Raw genomic sequence first — 15269 nt, 5'->3', positions numbered from 1 at the left:
AAATTATTATTACTGAATTTAAATTTTCTAATTAATCAAAGAATCAGGGGCATAGACTAGAATATCTATAGAATCCTTCTTAAAAGTCCCCTTTTTGTGGGGTGGGGGCATTCCTGCAGGTTAAGAGTCTTTCCTTTGTTTCCAAAGTGGAATTAATGCCACTAGCACATTTCAAATTAATGGCTGTAGTTGATTGTTTTAGTATTTCAATCCTGAACTTTATATTTGTAGAGTTTTAATTATTATAAAAGGAAACTACATTTGCTAAACCAAACATCTATCACATTACTTTAAAGTACTTTTTTTTTAATATTTCTTTTTGTTGTTTTGTTTGCTGAATTAGAGCTGTTTGGCTTTAGGACTTTTGCTGACATATTTTTTGTTAAGACATACTTTCATGAGAAATAGTTCCTTTTAAATGAATGCAGAGCTGTTTGTAGTGAAATTAAAAATTAAGTTTTTAATATATGTGCTTCAGGCATGATCATCCCACCCTCAGAAATTCTATTTCTGTTTTCAGCTCACAGACATAGCCATCATAATGATAGCTTTCTTTTGTGGCAATTGAAAAGGAAAGCAGGAAATCAATAATTCTTCATATTTCATAGCAAATAGTTATATACTAAAAAGCAGATTTATAGAAAGGTCACACATTAATAAGGCCCCAAATCAAAGCAACTAGAGACACACATAAACATCTTGAAGTCTTCCTTCTTAGCCAGTTCAGCCTCTCTTCCAGTACTCTTGGTTCCTTATCAGTTCCAACATCCCCACTCCCCACTTGTACTCCCAGTCTTAATCTTTGTCCAACCAGATCAAGCCTCTGCCTCCCAGATCCCAGCTTTAGTCATCAGCTTGTCCCCATCTTCCTCCCTGCCCTTGGATTCTTTTCTCAGTCTATTCCCTCTTTTACCATAACTAGGGGTCTAGTTATCCTCCCCCACACCACTGGTGGGCTGTGAGGCTGGGCTGCAGAGTCAGGAGGACTGCTGGCTCGCTTTGGGAAGCCAGCATTTTATTTTCAGTAAATTATATTTTTTTTCTTTCTCAAATTTCACGAACATTACCCACTTCTGTGGGCCATGCCAGATTTTGCATTTTTTGTGAAATCCATGAAATCACAATTTTGGTAGGTACCTAACCATAACCTTACTTTATAATCCTGCTCTCGTCTTCTCTGCATTAGAGTAGAGCTGCTTCTTCCCCAGTGTTCTTTGAGTACCAGAAGAGGAACATTTAAAGAAGAGGAGAGACAGGCTTCCTACTCTCAGTTATGACAATTGACAGAGTGGTTACCACAGCAGTCAGGAATCGCAAAATCAGGGAAAGACACCACAGCCAAGAGCTGAAGCATATTTAGTGCAGATGCAATCCTCAGAGAATGCATCTGCCAAGATATATCTCTAAATATTTCTGCTGAACACATGATCACTTCAGTTTTTCAAATGCTAGAATTGGGCATTTTTTAAATGCAAACAGCCCAAGGGATATCGCTAATATCTGACTGACCTCTTCTAATGCATTTCAAGCCCCTGCTCCAAAACTTAGCAGCAGTATATTTTTTCAGTGAAACCCTTTGAGGCCTTTTTAATATGGGAAAACTAATGCATTTTCCCCTAAGCTCATACTCTGAAGTAGCCGAACCATTTCCAGAAGCTTGCAAAATAAATATGCAGCCTGAGGCACACCCTGGCATGAAAAAAATTTCAGCCTAAACAGCCAGTTGGGTTAACCTACAAGCAACTGAAAATGCAGAGTAGTAATGTAAAGTATTGGGCAACTTTACCAACAGGAATCTCTACAGTTCCAATTATAATGCCATATGCTTATTCTACACCAAATGCTTGTCTCTTTGTGCTAATATGCTGTGGAGAAGAGCATGTTTTGTCTGAACTTTTGTACATTTACTATTCAACCCAAGATCTATTTCCAAGTCTTTCTATTAATAGGAAATTTTTCAGCATTCAGATCTGAAAGTTCTAAACCCAGCTCAAAATGTTTGACAAACAGTATTCAAATCTTGGAATTATGCTAAGCAAAAGAATGACTGCTATCAAGAGTACCATTTAGAAAAAATAATTCTTTAAATCTTTCAACCATGAATAATTACTATATTTCAGACAGACACATTTTATATGTCAGCTTTCAGATGTTTTCTGAATAATTGGGGCCTTAATCAATGTCTTTAAAAGCTTCTGAATTGCAAGAAAAATATCATTTTAAAAGTTATTTGATTTGTAACTCCCTGTCGTCTAGTGTTAGTTTCAGCATAATAAAATACATATGGAAGGTTTTGCTTAATTGCTTGAAAGCAAAAAGGATATACTTTGACAGAATGTGATAGCATATTTTGCAGGTAACTTTAGCTTCTAGTGGCATTTAGAAAGTAGTATATAATTCTTGGACTATTTAAAAAAAAATAGTATTTATAATTCTGGAAAATCACCAGTAGGGCACAGGGAGGCAGCAATTCCTAGTGTGTAGGGTGTATAATTAGAATTCAGTTCTCACATAATTATACCTTTCCTTGTTAAGTACTTTGAACTGTACAGCTAAAACTGCAGTAATAGATGATGTTGTTATTTTAATATTCTCCTTTTATTACTTATTAGAGAAATAGTGTTTAAAGTGCAGTACATTCTTCAGATAATAATTTAAGTTTATTGCTCTCTTGTTACTTTAAATAATTTTATTGAAAAGTTTTATGGAAAGCTAAAAGAACTTTTGGCATCATTATTAATAGTATGCTTATTTCTATTATAGCTACATCCAGAGGTCTAAATAATGGAGCAGACCCCCTTGTGGTAGGCACTGTATACACTTAGGCTAAGTACAGACAGTCAAATAGCTCAAGGCTGAGTCAATTCAATCTTCATTAGTCCAAGCTGTGTAGACTGAACCGATAAGTGAATAAACAGACATTCACTTTTGATTCCAGAAATACAGCCACATGCCTGAAGTGGCCCAGACCAGAAGCTGGGGGGTGCTAGAAACACCTCCCTGCTTCACGAGAGCAGAGAGATCGGGCCCAGGCTAGCCAGCCCACCTGAGCAGGGGGGGCCTTTGCAGGGGAGGTGCAAAGCATTCTGGGATGCTGGGAGACTGTGAGTTAACTTGAATTGAGAAGGGATCTGGGACAGAAGATCAATAACTTGATTTAACCTAAATCAGTTAAGTCTAATATTACATCCATCCAGTTTTATCTTAAATCAGTTTCAGCCATTTTGAAAGCAGTATATATGCACTGAACTTCTGTTGTGTGTCAGATTTGAACTGGTTTTTGATCACTTGTACTGGTTTATGTGTAATTTCTATCCCTAACCATAATAGACAGACCCTGTCCAGGGGGAGCTTACAATAGATACCATGAATGTGTTTTGGGATAAAGGTTCAATGAGATCAGTTAGGGTGACATTGCACACTTTAGAAAAACCTTATATTGAACAATATATTACAAAACCTCCTATCCTTTGCTTGTCCTTTCCTTAAGTCACAATTCCCCAATGATGGCACAGAAAGATTCTAGCTCAGCATGGAGTGACAAGAAGTATACATTCAGAAAGAAAGGAAAAAAAGTTAAAGGACAGGAAACATAATATACAAACTTTAAACAACTACACATGACAATTTCTATTCAAAATTGTAACTTTTATAGCCAGACTTATTTAGGAGTTTATAAAAAAAAAAAAAAAAAAAAATAGTAAGTGTCTTTAGAAAAATGTTTAATAGAAAGATTTTGCTTTCTGCATGCAGGACTTTTAAAAATAATGGAGATAATGTGGCTATATTTTTTAGGGTATCAAACTAAGAGATAAATCTTGTTTTACTTTACATGCTTAAATGCAATTACAGAGAGCTGTGTAATAGCTGTTTTTGGCACTTATGCCAAATTTGGGATTCAGTTGTGTATGTGAAGCATACATGCACCCCTTGATCATGCTTAATGAGGGTACAGTGTGGTTGAGCAGCTGCACACAGGTACAGTACGCATGAACAGTTATGCACATAGGGTGACTAAGTCCCAAAATAAGTTGGTCAAACGGTTGCTTAAAAAATTGCCAATTGCTCAAATCAAGAGTGAGACTTTATAAAGGGGGATAAGGCAAAATGCTGCATTTATTGATTACATGAAGCAGATACATAAGCTTGGATGCACCAGTCATACAAACAGACATACACAAGTATACATACAAAACCACTCCAGTAAGATGTTATAGTTACCAGCAGAAGTTACTCAACGTTGGCACTGGATGGCCAATCCAGGCTCATTGAGAGTGATGAGCAGGGGTGAACAGACATGCCTGTGCTCCAGGAAGTTGCAGAGAGTGGATTCCCCAGCAGGGCTTGTCTGTATCTCACTTTTATAGGGATTTCAAATCTTTGTTCAGCATTGGGTTTTTTCCATGATCTGCTTTAGGTATAGGTTGTTTCTTATCCGTCTTCTGGTTATCTCAACTTGAGGTCGTTCCAGTAAAGTTGGTATCTCAGAGTTGGTATCTCTGCCTTGAAGCATTGTGTAGTTCAAATGGCAGGATATGCAAAATCCCTTCTTCTCACTATCTTCTTTGCATCTGATCACAGATGAGTTCTTCAGCCATCCACTAATTAGTTTACTGTCTGGTAACTCATATATTGGTGCCTTGTTGCTTCTACAATCAGTTAAATCTTGTTTTCATGCAAATAGTTACCATTCTTTCACCTTTCACCCTCTCACATAGACACTCACGTACACGGGGCATACAATGTTCATTTACTCATGTTAAGCAGGGAACAAGCACAAAATGGAGTTTTAGTTGTTCGTAAAAGAGAAAAATAAAGCTAATACAATCATAGAGGTTTATCAATTCAATACTATTATCATGTAAGCATAATAACTAATATGCAAAAAAATCATACTACAAAACAAAGAAACCACACTAACTAGGGGAGAAGGACGTGGGCAGTGCCTAAATCCATGAACTGATGATCAGGGGACTTTGCTGGGAAGCAGGATATGCAGGTTCAAAAACCCACTGCATGAGGGGTACCTAGAACTTGGGTATCCCGTTCCCTAGGCAAGTGTCCAAAGCATGAGGCTATTAGGCTAAAACCTGGGAGGACCTTCCACTGCCTTGCTTCCAGCTGGTGTTCATGCAGGTGATTCTGTTTTTCCCACAGGGAAAAATAGAATTGGAAACTAAGTTCAAAAAATTGCAGTTATGCAGCTGTGTATGTGCCATTCAGGCACAGAAATGTTTTTGCATGAGCTGTTTTAAAGAAGCCCTACTGAAATAAGTTGGACTGCTCAAGTGAATAATGCACAATCAGGCATTCATGCCGTAGCCTGTACAGTGTTCATTCTTAACCAGCTGTCTGAAGATACATTAATCTTCAAATAGGTGTAAAGTATCCTTCCAGGGATACAGGGTTATTTTTTGTTACATGGAATTGTGCTTTAGCTTTAGACAAGACATTTATAGTAGACAGGAAGTCGTTCACTACACAGCCAGATCATCTTGTAGTTGTGTACTCAATTTGTCCTAGCCTCAGTCTCTCTGAATTACTGCAGAGTCTCTGCAGTTTTAACAGTGGCAAAATATCCTTTGTACAGGAACATATTAGGTCTGTTTGCCCTACTGCTCTCACATGTAATCAGTCATCCTGTGTTTTAAAATTTTAAGCTGTCCATTTTACATAGCTCATATTGTTTACCACTTAAATTGTGCACAGCATAGGAGCAAGTTGTTACTATTATAATATGAAGGCAGTTAATTGTAACCCAGCTTATCCCTTCATTCAGCAAGAGACAGGCCAGGTCTTCAAACCATTGCCAGATTTCCTAAGAAGCAGTTATGCTCTGACAAACAAACACTGTTAATGACATTCTATAACATACTAGAATGATTAACTGTGTTGTCCTGTAGGGCCAGGCCAACCCTCAGGATCTCAAAATTGTGCTGTTAGATGGGAGGGCGTAACACAATTGCACATATACACACACAAAATAACTTAGGCGCACACACACACTAGGTACATACACACCCAGGATTACCTATCTAAGCACATGCACACCTATCACCAATTCAAGCATATACACACTATACACCCCAAAATTAGAAAAAAGTCAGGCTTGGGATACCCAGGGTGCTTGGTGATTATGGGAGAGGGAGTCAAGAGTCAACAATTTCTATGAAGAGGGGAAGGAGGGAGATGGATGGGGGTTAAGATGGGAGAGGGAAAAACAAGAGTGAAAGTTGCCAGGGCTGGGATTAGAACCAGCAGACTGGAGGGGAGCTGGGGTTACTTGAGGTCAATAGGGCTTAGGGTAACTTAAGGTTAATGATTAAAGGAAAGTGCCAAAAGCTGGCAGAGTGAAGGAGTGATGCCAGGGAAAACTGGCACAGAGACTGTGGCTGGAAAAAAGAAACTCCAAGGAGCTGAGAGGCGAGCCAGGAGTGACTGCAGGTGCTGGAGAGGGGCTTTGGGTGCTGGGAAGAGGCTGCGAGGAGCCACTGGAGGCAGCGGAGGTAAGCCGGGAGATCAGGGATGCTATGGGCAGTGCTTGGGGCCAGGAAAGAGAGCTGGGAGCAAGTAGAGGTGACAGGGGGAGCTGGGAGAAACTGGGTCAGGTCGAAGATCAGGGAGAGAAAATGGAGGTGGTGTGGCAGCAATGGGAAGCTGGGAATGGGCACAAACTGAGAAAGAGAGATCAGGGAGAGAAGGCAGAGGCAGCAGGGCAGCCAGGAAGCTAGAGAACAGAGGGTGAGACAGAGAAGTTTGGGGAGAGAAGGCAGAGGCAGCAGAGCAGAGATGGAAAGCTGGGACACAGAGAAGTTCAGAGAAAGAAAGTGGGGGTGGCAAGGCAGAGATGGAAGCTGGGAATGGACACAAATGGAGGGAGATCGGGGAGGGAAGGTGGAGGCAGCAGGGCAGAGGTGAGAAGCCAGGAATGGAGGGAGAAACAGAGAAGCTCAGGGGAAGAAAGTGGAGGCAGTAGCACACCATGGCAAGGCTGGAGAGCAGAGAGGGACAGGAGAGATCGAGGAGAGAAGGCAGGGATCGGGGAAAAGGCAAAGGGAGGGAGAGCAGAGGGGCAGGAAGCAGAGATTGGAGTAGGGGTGGGAGATCAGTAAGACAAAACCCAACTTGGGTTCTAAATTAACAGTTTTATTAAACAAGCGGTATACTGTACAGCTCATGACGTTATTGGTTCACACACACTCACACACACACACACACACACACACACACACACACACACACACACACTAGCACTAGCACTAGCACTCACTCAGTGGCAGCAGGAGAGAAAAAGGCTTGGTGTAGATTGAAGTTAAAGTTTGTAGGGGCAGAGTCCAGATCCTTCGCTTGGGGAAGGAAGGTGGGTGATAGCTACCTATCCTGGGCTGTGAGTTGATCCTCAATGGCCAATCAGGGTCTTCTCCAGCAAGGTGTTGTCCAGAGGGGGTCACGAGCAGGGACTCTGGGTGGATAGGTGGCATGGTGTAGTGCTCGTCCAGATGGAGAAGGCATCCCAAGGATGTCACACTCTACCACCCTTTTATAGGGGTGGGCTACTTCTGTCTCCTATGGGAGGGGCATGTCCAGGCAAGCACACTCCTGCCCAGATGCTGACATGCAGATCCAGGTGTCCTCATTGTCTGGTAGGACACCATGGTGGGGTTGCTGGTTTCTGTAGGGTCTTTGTCTTTCAAATGCTGGGCTTCTGTTCTGTTCCTGGGTGAGGTCCATGGTTCTTGGATGAGTCAATGCAAGGCAATGGTCCAGTCCTTGAGTTGATTATTCAGCAGAGGCCTGCTGCCATTGTATCTCAAGCACCCTCATTCAGGAACCAATTTACATGACACTGGTTAGACATGAGTCACATTTACAACATAGGTTACACCCGGGCAGAGGACACAAGATGGAGGCTTGACATTACTTAAGTTAACTTACACATGTAGGTCAAAATTGTATAGTATCAAATAAAAAAAACCCAGTAAAATGATAATCACAAAGTAAAAAAAAAAAATTCAATCAATATAAACATAATAATTATAAAATATAAAACAGTGGATCAAAGACGGAGAGAGGGAAAAAAAAGCTTGCTACCAAAATAAAGTGCTAAAGCTTATCCTATGTCTTAGCTTACTCATACTTATCTATAGGGAATAGAGAGGGAGAGAAAGTCAGAAATAGTTGGGGAAGGGAATGGAATGCATTTCTCTCTCTCTCTCGTGTGTGTGTGTGTGTGTGTGTGTGTGTGTGTAATGGGGTTGTGTTACAGCTGTACTGAACTGATAAATTACTTTATGCACACTTAACTAATATACAAGTGGAGGAAGAAATAGAAAGTTTCTTTCACTGAAATCATTATGTGATTTAAATTTAATCAATGATATTTCGCCCTTTCTGTAATGCAAAAAATGGTATTATTTGTATTATAGTAGTAACCGGCATAGGTCAGGATTCCACCATGTTAGGCACTGGACAAGTGTAAAGCACATGGATGGGCCCCGACTCAAAAACTCCATGAGAATCCACCACTAATGCTGCAAGTACTGGATCATGCTCTCTCCTAGTCTGAGGGCACTTTTACACAGCTCTACTGCAAAGTGCTCTTTAGTTGAAATAGCCAGCTATAAAAGGACATCTATGGTATAGAGCTCACACAGGGGCTCCTACATGCCTTTCCCATCTGTAGGATCCCTATGGTGCTATGTGCTCTAAATAGTAACATGCAGCTTGAGAAAAAGCGGAACCTTCAGAATTTAGGTGGGACACTTTGCTGAAGGATTCAGGGTGCCACCATCACCCTATACGAGTAGGATAAATGAATCGCCTTGGTATAGATTGTTGTTCACGCTCCGTTGGAGCTTGGTGTATGATGTGAAATTTTAAACTGCAATATAAATTATGTACACTGTCAACATGAGCTCTTTTTGGTACTGTGTTAGACAATTTTAGAAAAGTGGACAGACACTAATTTGTCACCTCTCTTATCTCTGACCTTCCTGGAGATTTCAAAACAATTTTTATTAAGGCAGTGCCTAATAAAACACTAATATTTAGAATGGGCAAAATGTAGTAGATTTGATATAAAGCTCCACTTCTTCAGGTCAAACATTTAAGGAGGATTGAAATAAATTAGTTAATGTCGTTTTAGGTTATTTTCCATTTTTAATGTAGCTCTACATGTCAAGATTCCAGCTGGTTCTAGAGACAGATATGTAAAACTGTCACATGAGCTTTTTCACCTGCCCTATCCAGTCTGATTTAGCAAAACAAGGTTTGGGCTAATGTAGGACAAAGTGTTGAGATAAGCTGATCATCTGTGATATTGTTCCCAACTGAAGTCCAAAGAAAAACTTTTGATTGTCTCTAGATTGTCAAGAAGTAATATTGGATTATTGGATTTAGGAATTTTAGATGACTGGATCTTCTCAGGATTTGCCTTCCAAACTTTTGTATCATCCTACTTCTAGATTTATCCACATATCTGTGATACCAAAATTATAAGTGGACTTTTTTAAACTTCCTATATGGAAAGTTAATTTTGTTCACTATGACTCGGCAAATTATGCCTAAAATTAACTCTCAAGTCAACAGGGGTCACATGCATTACAACCATTTGAAGATGGATTTGTTTCACTACAAGGCAGTTATACTTCTTATGTTGTAAGAAATAAAAGCTTTTTAAACATATAAATAAAATATAAGTTAAAGAAGTGACCAAACCAGTTTCAATAAATGCTAATGGAAATTCACTAATGGACAGAAAACTTGCCTGCCAAGTTTTAGCTTGGCACTTATTTTAATAGCTGAGCAACACATTTTTAAAAAAATGGGTATTTCTAATAAATAGCTTGATAGGCCAACAACAATGACACTGTAAAATTAAAACAAATTATTATTCTAGTAAATTGGGCAAATTGGAACTAATTTTGTAGGCCAATTTAAAATACTGCATTAGCAGTTGGTAAGAAGCATTCCAAGTTAAACATTTTTACAGAAATACCACAGAAAAAAATAGTAGCCAATGCAAAACATTGTGGATATATTTAGGGAAAAATATGCGCCACCCCCCCCCTCAAATAGAAAAAGTTTGCTCAGCAGAAATAGTAAGAAGGATATACTCAGTGTTTTAGGGTATCATTTTCCTCAATTATTTTCAGCAATGACAGTAATAAAAACAGATAACTAACAACATGGCAACCTCCATGTTAAGAAGTATACTCCTTGTGTAATATAGTTCAGGGAAAATAATTAAGTCTGTAAAATTTGATCACATTCAGTACAGAACATGTTACACTAACAGCAGTCCACAAACAAAAAATGGAAGAATAAAAACCTGCTTTTAAATTGGAGCTCATAGTCAGATCAAATCCCCTAGCCAATTTAAATGACTAGATACTGAATCAAATATCTGAAGGCTGGCTGTCTAGTGCTGATGTGGGAAAGCATTCTACTGCGTGGATAGATCTGTGTGGCTATATTATAAATATTTGCTCATGTAATGGGACTCACCAGCCTTCAAGCAGAACAATGAGGAATTTACCCCAGTTCCTCTTCTGCTACACTTGCAGTAGCAATAGGTTTTATTGACTTCTTTAAAGAGAAGGATTACATAATGGCATGTATTCTTGTGGTAGCTGCATTTTAAGACAATATCTTCTATTCCCTTCTCCACCAGATAATCATATGATTAATTTAAGATTAATGGTAGAACACTGTTTTTACCACAATTAACAGATATGAAAGCCAAAAAAGTGAAAACTGTTTGCAAGCCACATTTTCAAAGAATATCTCAAATTATTCAGGCAAGACTTGCATATGAAAAAGATTCTATTATCATCAGTCATGTAATTGCAACTGGAAGGATTAAAAAATGCACCCAACTTGCAGACACAAATTAATTGGTACAGTGACTGGTTATGAAATTTAGGAGACTCTTGGGAGAAAATAGCCTTTAGTGTCTAATTGGGTTTTCTGTTGTTGTCACCCTCACTGCATGGTCAATGTCAAAATGCTAATTCCCCTATCTGAACCAACAGCAGGTCCTCTGAGTGTAAGACTATGAGCCTTTGTACACCACTATCTGCTTTCTACTGAATAAGACCCTAAGCTTCTTACTGTGGTTGATTTTTTTTTTTTTTTAAATACATTTTACTAAGGAGGGGCTAATATAAACATGGATGTTATTTTTATAGAGATCACATTTTGAAGCTGATTAAAAATATGTAGAAAGTCAGGGAAAAAAAAATCTGAAATCAAGCATTTGGAACCTTTTAAATGGTGCAATAAAACCACTCTGGGAAGCAAAGTCCGTAGGACCTGATGAGTTTGGTATGGGTTTAATACGTTTTAGAATATCTGGCCAATGTGGTATAGAATGTAACATGTCAATGTAAATGGTGCCTTATTGGGTCAGACCACGGATATATATTTAGCTTATTATTCTGTATCTCAAGAATGGCAACTTGGTCGAGATGTAGGTCGAGGCATACCACCTAAGCCTCATCCATGACTCAAAGCTACTTGGGACTTTGAATTGCTCCCAGTGGAGATGAAGCTGTAATCCAGACCTCACCTTTGTTGACAGCAATATAGAAGTTATGGACAAAAAAGATGTTTTGGAACCCATTCCTCCCACACATCACAGACCAATCACTATCAATATCACAGCAGCCATACCCCAAATATGGTACCAGTGCATAGCTACTTTAATTTTAAGAAAGCAGACTGGAGAGGTTTATTTGAAGACCTTTACAAAAGTGACACACATCAAACCAGTCTCAGATAACTACAAGCTCTTCATGTATGTACTACAGAAAACCTAAAAGAGAATTATACCTTGAGTATGTAGAACTGAGTACATACCAGGGCTTACTCCCATAATAGCAGCCAAATATATAAAAAATACAAGCAAATGTTTCCTTTCTCAGAAAATGGTATTGCAGCAGGGACAGCCCTAACTAACAAGCTCCAAAAAGAAAAGTGACAGAAATTGAAATAATTGTTTGAAGGAACAGATATGCTCCACACTAGCAGAAAAGCATAGTTAACCATTCACAAGCTGAGTAATGACCTGAAGAAAGTACAGCAATACTACAACACCACAGCCAACCAGATGGATCACCATTTCTACTTAACAGTAAAGCTTTGAACAAACAGCCTAAAATATGGATTAGACAGCAAACTGATCTAGAGGAAAATCCATACACAATGGATGAACTTGATGCTGGAATGAGTCACTTGAAGAATGGCAAAGCGACTGTACTCGATGACATATGCATGGAGCAGAATAAGCACTTTGGTTGTGCAACCAAATTAGGGGTATTATGCCTTTTTAACAATTGCTCATCAACCCTTAGAACACCTAAACTATGGCAATGCAATAAGCCCACATAATAGCTCTATTAAAGCCAGGGAAGGATCCTCTGGCCCAGAGAACTTCATGACAGTATCACTTCTGTGTCATTTTAATAAGATTTACAAACATCTTACTCTCAGTCGCTTCTCACTTCATATTCAATAGCATCTAATACCAGAACTAGCTGGATTTAGATCAAGCAGGTCCTGTACTGGCCAAATACAAACACAGCACCTCTTATCATGCCTTTCTCAAATCCATCTTCTACATGCTGGGTGATATTTAGTAAGTGGTATATGACAGTCAACCACTGAAACCTGCTTGCCAAAGTCTATGATATGATGCACAACTACATGAGTGTAGCTCATGTAATCTCTTTTAGAGAATAGATGTTTTTACATAGAACTGTGCAAGGAATGGAGCTGTCAGCAATGACAATGAAATGACCTCCCGCAGGGTAGCATGCTTGCACCAATCCTTTTTAACATGTCTAACCTATGACCAATGACCAACCCATACAGAGTAATATGATGAACTTCATATATGCTGATGTTCTATGCATCGTGTTGCAAGAGAAAGGCTTCCTCATTTTTGAGACCAGATTAACACGTGCACTGAGCAATCTCTCAGATTACTACAATAAGAACCAGTTTTCCGCCAACCCAATCAAGGCACAAGTCACAGCTTTTCACCTATGCCATAGAGAAACCAAGTGGAAATTAAACATCACTGGGGATAGAATCCCACTGACTAATCACCTGAACACTGTGTACATGGGGGATTACATTAAACCAAACACTTATTTTCAAAGCACATGTAGAGAAGATGAAAAGAAAAGTCAGTGCCTGCAACAACAAACTTCAAAGGCTGATCACCTCAAAGTGGGGAGTGAACCCAGCTACATTACGAAGTATGGTACCAGTGCATAGCTACTTCAATTTTAAGAAAACAGACTAGAGAGGCTTTTGTGTTACTCCACTGCAGAGTATGCATGTCCAGGATGGGAACAATCAGTTCATGCCAAGAAATGAGACCCAGTTCTAAACAACAGCTATCATGAAATAACAGGTTAGCTAAAGCCAACACCAAAGGATAATCTGTACTTACTGGCTGGCATTGTACCACCTGATATCAGAAGCAAGGCAGTGAGCCAAAAAGAAAGATTATGGCAGATGGAAGATCCCAGGCACTCACTCTATGGTCACACCAAAGTAACTAAATAGCTTAAAGCATGAAAGAGTTTTGTGACCAGTGTTGTACCGTTGGACACAATGACTAACGGGGTGCAATTGAGGTTATGGAAGGAAAGATTACATACTATCAAGTGCTCTGAAATGGACCTGGAACCCCAGGAGGACCTTCCCAGAGGGGCTGATCTAGATTGGTCAACATGGTGATGCCTGGATCACCTGTGCATGTAAACTGGAAGATCAAAAACAAACAAAAACAAATGGGGCTACTTTAATGACATGTAAGTGCGGTGAAGTAAAGACTATACAGCATCTGCTCATTTGCTGACTTCTTGGTGAGACCTGTATGAAGGACAACTTCATTTCAGAAATGGAAAGAGCCATTGCTTGTTCACAATTTTGCAAAAATAACTAGTTTATGACAAGGATACAAGAAGAAGATAGTGGCACAGAGCAGAAGTTAGGGGGAGAGTATTTATGCAAGGACTACCCAGAATAAACTGTGTCCTGCCCCTTTTTCCTTACAGCTTCCAGGCTTTAGAGATCTAGGAAAACTTAATATGGAAATGGCAGCCCTACTATCATGATTAATATCCATGGACCCATTCTATGTGAATTTATCTAATACTTCTTTGAACTTGGTTAAACTGTCAGCCTCTGCAACATCTTAAGGCAAAAAGTATAAAAATAACTTCCTTTTGTTAATTTTAAACTTGCTTCCTAATACTTTCTGAATAATTCCCACTATTCTTTTTGCATTTTTGACTGCTTCTCATCACTGGGATGATTTTTTCCACAATAATTCCAAGATCTGTGCTTTAAATAGTAACAGCTAAGGCAGGGGTGGGCAATTATTTTGGGCAGCGGGCTGCTTACTGTTGAAGGCTGCAGGGGTAGCTCCAGCCCTTGAAAGTTGGCCTGCCCCCTGTTGCCATATTGGGACCGGAAGTCCTGTCTCCAACCCCTGACCTTTGCCACAGGAAGTCTCTCCCCTTGCTCCAGAAGTACTCCTTTTGGGAGGAAGTGTGCTGCAATCTTGAAACTGCCCCCCCCCCCCCAATAATATACAAAAAATAAAATATCTACTATAACTTATTTAAACTTTATTTTAAAATATTTTTGTACTGATTTATGTGTTTACAAAGTGTATCTAGAGCTGACTGCATAATAGCTCAACATATAGTCCTACTGTATGCATGTGGGACGTAAGGGGGTGTATGTAGCAGGATGTGGCTGGGGAGAGGGTGTGTGTGGTGGGCTGTGGGTATAGTGGGTGGGATGGGAAAGAAAGAGAGAGACAGGGCTGGGCTGCTGGCTTCATTGCATGCAGTTCTTGTGAACAGTGTGTGAGCCTCATGCAATGTAGCGAAGCAGACCCCGTGCCCAGGCTCTGTGCTCCTGCTGCCCCACCCTGGGTCCTTACCAGTCCTAGGGCACCTGCATGGGCTCTGCACCCACCCGCCACCACCATTTCCCTGCTTTCCCTCCTGCATGCTTGCCTGCCACTTCTCCCACCACCACTGCTGCCAGCAGCCCCAGCTACTTTCTGCCCCACTGCTGCAGCCCCCGCCATTCCCCACTGTTGCTCCCCGTGGCCCCTGTGACTCCCCGTGGCCTTCGCTGCTTGCTGTGACACTGCCACGGCCCCCACTTCTACCTGCTGCCGCCACCTCCTCACTTGCCATGCTGCTCCCTGCAGCCCCCCCCCCCCCACCTGCCTCTTCCTC

This window comes from Gavialis gangeticus, unplaced genomic scaffold (assembly GCF_001723915.1).
Source record: "Gavialis gangeticus isolate Ggan-Ray unplaced genomic scaffold, GavGan_comp1, whole genome shotgun sequence".
NCBI lineage: Eukaryota > Metazoa > Chordata > Crocodylia > Gavialidae > Gavialis > Gavialis gangeticus.
This window is presented reverse-complemented; position numbering follows the sequence as displayed.